Below are 7,500 nucleotides of genomic sequence, written 5' to 3' on the forward strand. Positions count from 1 at the left end.
CCTCCTTGGTTAATCATTTGTCGCTCTGGCTTTTGGTTAACCAGTTGTCGATGTTCAAAATTCAGTTAATGAGCTGCTCTTATGTTCTATGATTTCCGACCTTGACAACTCATTAACCAGTGTTTCAAACAATGCACCAGCCATTTGACGACCCCAACTCGGTTCCACAAGCGGGAAAGCAGCACCCCAAGGCCCGGTAAGGGGGCCGAATACATTCCCATCGTGAATTCCGTCCCAAATGTGAAAGACAAGTTTTCAGTTAATCAGTTGCCTGCTTGGTTACTCATTTGTCGCTCTGACATTTGGTTAACCAGTTGTCGATGTTCAAATTTCAGTTAATGAGTAGCCTCTTTGAAATTTCAGTTAATGAGTTGGCCCTTTGGTTACTCATTTGTCCCTGTGTCTTTTGGTTACCCAGTTGTCGATGTTCGAAATTCAGTTTATGAGTTGCCTCCTTGGTTACTCATTTGTCGCTCTGGCTTTTGGTTAACCAGTTGTCGATGTTCAAAATTTCAGTTAATGAGTTGCCTCTTTGAAATTTCAGTTAATGAGTTGGCCCTTTGGTGACTCATTTTGTCCCTGTGTCTTTTGGTTAACCAGTTGTCGATGTTCGAAATTCAGTTAATGAGTTGCCTCCTTGGTTAATCATTTGTCGCTCTGGCTTTTGGTTAACCAGTTGTCGATGTTCAAAATTTCAGTTAATGAGCTGCTCTTATGTTCTATGATTTCCGACCTTGACAACTCATTAACCAGTGTTTCAAACAATGCACCAGGCCATTTGACGACCCCAACTCGGTTCCACAAGCGGGAAAGCAGCACCCCAAGGCCCGGTAAGGGGGCCGAATACATTCCCATCGTGAATTCCGTCCCAAATGTGAAAGACAAGTTTTCAGTTAATCAGTTGCCTGCTTGGTTACTCATTTGTCGCTCTGACATTTGGTTAACCAGTTGTCGATGTTCAAATTTCAGTTAATGAGTAGCCTCTTTGAAATTTCAGTTAATGAGTTGGCCCTTTGGTTACTCATTTGTCCCTGTGTCTTTTGGTTACCCAGTTGTCGATGTTCGAAATTCAGTTTATGAGTTGCCTCCTTGGTTAATCATTTGTCGCTCTGGCTTTTGGTTAACCAGTTGTCGATGTTCAAAATTTCAGTTAATGAGTTGCCTCTTTGAAATTTCAGTTAATGAGTTGGCCTTTGGTTACTCATTTTGTCCCTGTGTCTTTTGGTTAACCAGTTTGTCGATGTTCGAAATTCAGTTAATGAGTTGCCTCCTTGGTTAATCATTTGTCGCTCTGGCTTTTGGTTAACCAGTTGTCGATGTTCAAAATTTCAGTTAATGAGCTGCTCTTATGTTCTATGATTTCCTACCTTGACAACTCAGTAACCAGTGTTTCAAACAATGCACCAGGCCATTTGACGACCCCAACTCGGTTCCACAAGCGGGAAAGCAGCACCCCAAGGCCCGGTAAGGGGGCCGAATACATTCCCATCGTGAATTCCGTCCCAAATGTGAAAGACAAGTTTTCAGTTAATCAGTTGCCTGCTTGGTTACTCATTTGTCGCTCTGACATTTGGTTAACCAGTTGTCGATGTTCAAATTTCAGTTAATGAGTAGCCTCTTTGAAATTTCAGTTAATGAGTTGGCCCTTTGGTTACTCATTTGTCCCTGTGTCTTTTGGTTACCCAGTTGTCGATGTTCGAAATTCAGTTTATGAGTTGCCTCCTTGGTTAATCATTTGTCGCTCTGGCTTTTGGTTAACCAGTTGTCGATGTTCAAAATTTCAGTTAATGAGTTGCCTCTTTGAAATTTCAGTTAATGAGTTGGCCCTTTGGTTACTCATTTGTCCCTGTGTCTTTTGGTTATCCAGTTGTCGATGTTCGAAATTCAGTTAATGAGTTGCCTCCTTGGTTAATCATTTGTCGCTCTGGCTTTTGGTTAACCAGTTGTCGATGTTCAAAAATTTCAGTTAATGAGTTGCCTCTTTGAAATTTCAGTTAATGAGTTGGCCCTTTGGTTACTCATTTGTCCCTGTGTCTTTTGGTTAACCAGTTGTCGATGTTCGAAATTCAGTTAATGAGTTGCCTCCTTGGTTAATCATTTGTCGCTCTGACATTTGGTTAACCAGTTGTCGATGTTCGAAATTCAGTTAATGAGTTGCCTCCTTGGTTAATCATTTGTCGCTCTGGCTTTTGGTTAACCAGTTGTCGATGTTCAAAATTTCAGTTAATGAGTTGCCTCTTTGAAATTTCAGTTAATGAGTTGGCCCTTTGGTTACTCATTTGTCCCTGTGTCTTTTGGTTAACCAGTTGTCGATGTTCGAAATTCAGTTACTGAGTTGCCTCCTTGGTTAATCATTTGTCGCTCTGGCTTTTGGTTAACCAGTTGTCGATGTTCAAAATTTCAGTTAATGAGCTGCTCTTATGTTCTATGATTTCCGACCTTGACAACTCATTAACCAGTGTTTCAAACAATGCACCAGGCCATTTGACGACCCCAACTCGGTTCCACAAGCGGGAAAGCAGCACCCAAGGCCCGGTAAGGGGGCCGAATACATTCCCATCGTGAATTCCGTCCAAATGTGAATGACAAGTTTTCAGTTAATCAGTTGCCTCCTTGGTTAATCATTTGTCGCTCTGACATTTGGTTATCCAGTTGTCGATGTTCAAAATTTCAGTTAATGAGTTGCCTCTTTGAAATTTCAGTTAATGAGTTGGCCCTTTGGTTACTCATTTGTCCCTGTGTCTTTTGGTTACCCAGTTGTCGATGTTCGAAATTCAGTTAATGAGTTGCCTCCTTGGTTAATCAATTTGTCGCCCTGACTCTTGGTTAACCAGTTGTCGATGTTCGAAATTCAGTTATTGAGTTGCCTCCTTGGTTAATCATTTGTCGCTCTGACATTTGGTTAACCAGTTGTCGATGTTCGAAATTCAGTTAATGAGTTGCCTCCTTGGTTAATCATTTGTCGCTCTGGCTTTTGGTTAACCAGTTGTCGATGTTCAAAATTTCAGTTTAATGAGTTGCCTCTTTGAAATTTCAGTTAATGAGTTGGCCCTTTGGTTAATCATTTGTCGCTCTGGCTTTTGGTTAACCAGTTGTCGATGTTCAAAATTTCAGTTAATGAGCTGCTCTTATGTTCTATGATTTCCGACCTTGACAACTCATTAACCAGTGTTTCAAACAATGCACCAGGCCATTTGACGACCCCAACTCGGTTCCACAAGCGGGGAAAGCAGCACCCCCAAGCCCCGGTAAGGCGGCCGAATACATTCCCATCGTGAATTCCGTCCCAAATGTGAATGACAAGTTTTCAGTTAATCATTTGCCACCTTGGTTCATCATTTGCCACTCTGACTTTTGGTTTCCCAGTTGTCAGTTTTCACATTTCAGTTACTGAGTTGACTTTGTCTTTCTCACTCTGTGTATCTCTATCTTCTCTCTGTCTCTCTCAGTGTATGCGAGTGTCTGTGTGTGTTCCACTGCCGCCCGGCCAACCGGGTCCAAAGGCCCGCCACGTTACACACGAAAAACCCCGGTCTCGCTTCGGAGCGACGGGCACCCGGCTTCTCGGTGTCGGACCGACTCCGTTCAGATACCGCTGGATGCCCCTTGCCCCTGGCTTGCTCTGGCAGCCGGCGCGTGCAGGCCGCCCCCTGCCCCGCCGTCTCAGTGGTCGGAAAGCGGTCTCCAGCCAACGGCTGTACCTCGGCCGCGGAAAGAGGCAGCTACACAAGCGAGGCACTGCTCTGTGCGGCCCCGCCACCCCGTTCAGCTGCCGTTGTCCCCGACCGGATCGGACTTTCCTTCCCGAAGTTATCCCGATAAGCTGCCGCTGACCGACGGCCCGTCAGCCGCTGCGGGACGGCGACACTTTCCCGAACTCGCCCGGGGCCACTTCGGCAATATAGTGTGCGCCGGAGCCGGGGCTTTTCCAACGAGCCATCCCCGAACGAAATCGGACACGGGAGTCGGGAGCGACAGGCGTTCGACTGGTGCCGGGCAACCGGGTCCAAACGCCCGCCTTGTTAAACACACGTACACCCCAGGCTCGATTCGGAGCGACGGGCACCCGGCTTCCCGGTGTCGGACCGACTCCGTTCAGATACCGTTGGATGCCCCTTGCCCCTGGCTTGCTCTGGCAGCCGGCGCGTGCAGGCCGCCCCCCGCCCCGCCGTCTCAGTGGTCGGAAAGTGGTCTCCAGCCAACGGCTGTACCTCGGCCGGGGAAAGGGGCAGCTACACAAGCCAGGCACTGGTCTGTGCGGGCCCGCCACCCCGTTCGGCTGCCGTTGATCCGGACCGGATCGGACTTTCCCTCCCGAAGTTATGCCCGATAAGCTGCCGCTCACCGGCGGCCCGTCAGCCGCTGCGGGATGGCGACACTTTGCCGAACTTGCCGGGGTCCAGGCCGATAATATAGTGTGCGCCAGCGCCGGGCTTCCAACGAGCCCTCCCTGACCGAAATCGGACACGGGAGTCCAGAGCGATAGGCGTTCGACTGCCGGCCGGCCAAACACAGGCAATCCCCCGCCGTTGCGGACCCGCTCCAGGACAACCGGGTCCAAACGCCCGCCTCGTTACACGCACGAAAACACCGGGCTCGATTCGGAGCGACGGGCACCCGGCTTCCCGGTGTCGGACCGACTCCGTTCCGGTACCCTTGGATGCCCCTTGCCCCTGGCTTGCTAGGACAGCCGGCGCGTCAAGGTGGGCCCCCGCGGCTCCGGCTCAGCAGTCGGAAAGCGGTCTCCAGCCAACGGCTGTACCTCGGCCGGGGAAAGGGGCAGCTACACAAGCCGCTACTGGTCTGTGCGGCCCCGCCACCCCGTTCAGTGGAAGTTGACCCCGACCGGATCGGACTTTCCTTCCCGAAGTTATCCCCGATAAGCTGCCGCTGACCGACGGGGCGGCAGCCGGTACGGGACTGCGACACTTTCCCGAACTTGCCGGGGTCCAGGCCGATAATATAGTGTGCGCCAGCGCCGGGGCTTTCCAATGAGCCCTCCCTGACCGAAATCGGACACGGGAGTCCGGAGCCAAAGGCGTTCGACTGCCGGCCGGCCAAACTCAGGCAACCTCCCGCCGTTGCGGACCCGCTCCCGGACAACCGGGTCCAAACGCCCGCCCTGTTACACGCACGAAAACACCGGGCTCGATTCGGAGCGACGGGCACCCGGCTTCCCGGTGTCGGACCGACTCCGTTCCGGTACCACTGGATGCCCCTTGCCCCTGGCTTGCTAGGACAGCCGGCGCGTCAAGGTGGGCCCCCGCGGCTCCGGCTCAGCAGTCGGAAAGCGGTCTCCAGCCAACGGCTGTACCTCGGCCGGGCCAAGCGGCAGCTGCACAAGCCCGCTACTGGTCTGTGCGGCCCCCCCACCCCGTTCAGTAGCAGTTCACCCCAACCGGATCGGACTTTCCGTCCCGAAGTTATCCCCGATAAGCTGCCGCTGACCGACGGGCGGCAGCCGCTACGGGACTGCGACACTTTCCCGAACTTGCCGGGGTCCAGGCCGATAATATAGTGTGCGCAGCGCCGGGGCTTTCCAACGAGCCCTCCCTGACCGAAATCGGACACGGGAGTCCGGAGCCAAAGGCGTTCGACTGCCGGCCGGCCAAACACAGGCAACCTCCCGCCGTTGCGGACCCGCTCCCGGACAACCGGGTCCAAACGCCCGCCCTGTTACACGCACGAAAACACCGGGCTCGATTCGGAGCGACGGGCACCCGGCTTCCCGGTGTCGGACCGACTCCGTTCCGGTACCACTGGATGCCCCTTGCCCCTGGCTTGCTAGTACAGCCGGCGCGTCAAGGTGGGCCCCCGCGGCTCCGGCTCAGCAGTCGGAAAGCGGTCTCCAGCCAACGGCTGTACCTCGGCCGGGCCAAGCGGCAGCTGCACAAGCCCGCTACTGGTCTGTGCGGCCCCCCCACCCCGTTCAGTCGCAGTTCACCCCAACCGGATCGGACTTTCCGTCCCGAAGTTATCCCCGATAAGCTGCCGCTGACCGACGGGGCGGCAGCCGCTACGGGACTGCGACACTTTCCCGAACTTGCCGGGGTCCAGGCCGATAATATAGTGTGCGCCAGCGCCGGGGCTTTCCAACGAGCCCTCCCTGACCGAAATCGGACACGGGAGTCCGGAGCGAAAGGCGTTCGACTGCCGGCCGGCCAAACCCAGGCAATCTCCCGCCGTTGCGGACCCGCTCCCGGACAACCGGGTCCAAACGCCCGCCCTGTTACACGCACGAAAACCCCGGGCTCGATTCGGAGCGACGGGCACCCGACTTCCCGGTGTCGGACCGACTCCCTTCTGGTACCACTGGATGCCCCTTGCCCCTGGCTTGCTCGGACAGCCGGCGCGTCAAGGTGGGTCCCCCGCGGCACCGGCTCAGCAGTCGGAAAGCGGTCTCCAGCCAACGGCTGTACCTCGGCCGGGCCAAGAGGCAGCTACACAAGCCCGCTACTGGTCTGTGCGGCCCCGCCACCCCGTTCAGTCGCAGTTCACCCCGACCGGATCGGACTTTCCGTCCGAAGTTATCCGCGATAAGCTGCCGCTGACCGACGGGGCGGCCGCCGGAACGGGACTGCGACACTTTCCCGAACTTGCCGGGGCCCAGGCCGATAATATAGTGTGCGCCAGCGTCGGGGCTTTCCAACCAGCCCTCCCTGACCGAAATCGGACACGGGAGTCCGGAGCCAAAGGCGTTCGACTGCCGGCCGGCCAAACCCAGGCAATCTCCCGCCGTTGGGGACCCGCTCCCGGACAACCGGGTCCAAACGCCCGCCCTGTTACACGCACGAAAACACCGGGCTCGATTCGGAGCGACGGGCACCCGACTTCCCGGTGTCGGACCGACTCCCTTCTGGTACCTATGGATGCCCCTTGCCCCTGGCTTGCTCGGACAGCCGGCGCGTCAAGGTGGGTCCCCGCGGCACCGGCTCAGCAGTCGGAAAGCGGTCTCCAGCCAACGGCTGTACCTCGGCCGGGCCAAGAGGCAGCTACACAAGCCCGCTACTGGTCTGTGCGGCCCCACCACCCCGTTCAGTCGCAGTTCACCCCGACCGGATCGGACTTTCCTTCCCGAAGTTATCACCGATAAGCTGCCGCTGACCGCTGGCCTGTTACCCGCTGCCGGACTGCGACACTTTGCCCAACTCGCCAGGGGCCAGTCCGGCAATATAATCTGCGCCAGCGTCGGGGCTTTCCAACCAGCCGTCCCCCACCCTAATCGGACACGGGAGTCGGGAACGGAGCGCCCGCCACCGGCCTTTCTAAACAGCCCAGTCCCCAACAATTCCCAGAAGCAACGCCTTGGCCAGCCTGGCAATTCATACACTGCAAATAGCACACATTAACACCACTCACACCCAATCGGCCCATCAACTTCGCTGCCGAGAACGGAAACTCGCCTTGACAATACTACTTCCAACCTCACACAAAAGCGGCCCATCAACTTCGCTTACGAGAACGGACAATCGGCCTGCAAATACTGCACCACTCACACAA

The sequence above is a fragment of the Somniosus microcephalus genome, unplaced genomic scaffold, assembly GCF_052327205.1.
Source record: "Somniosus microcephalus isolate GS21.2 unplaced genomic scaffold, FLI_Smic_1.0 unresolved_chr8, whole genome shotgun sequence".
In the NCBI taxonomy this organism is placed as follows: domain Eukaryota; kingdom Metazoa; phylum Chordata; class Chondrichthyes; order Squaliformes; family Somniosidae; genus Somniosus; species Somniosus microcephalus.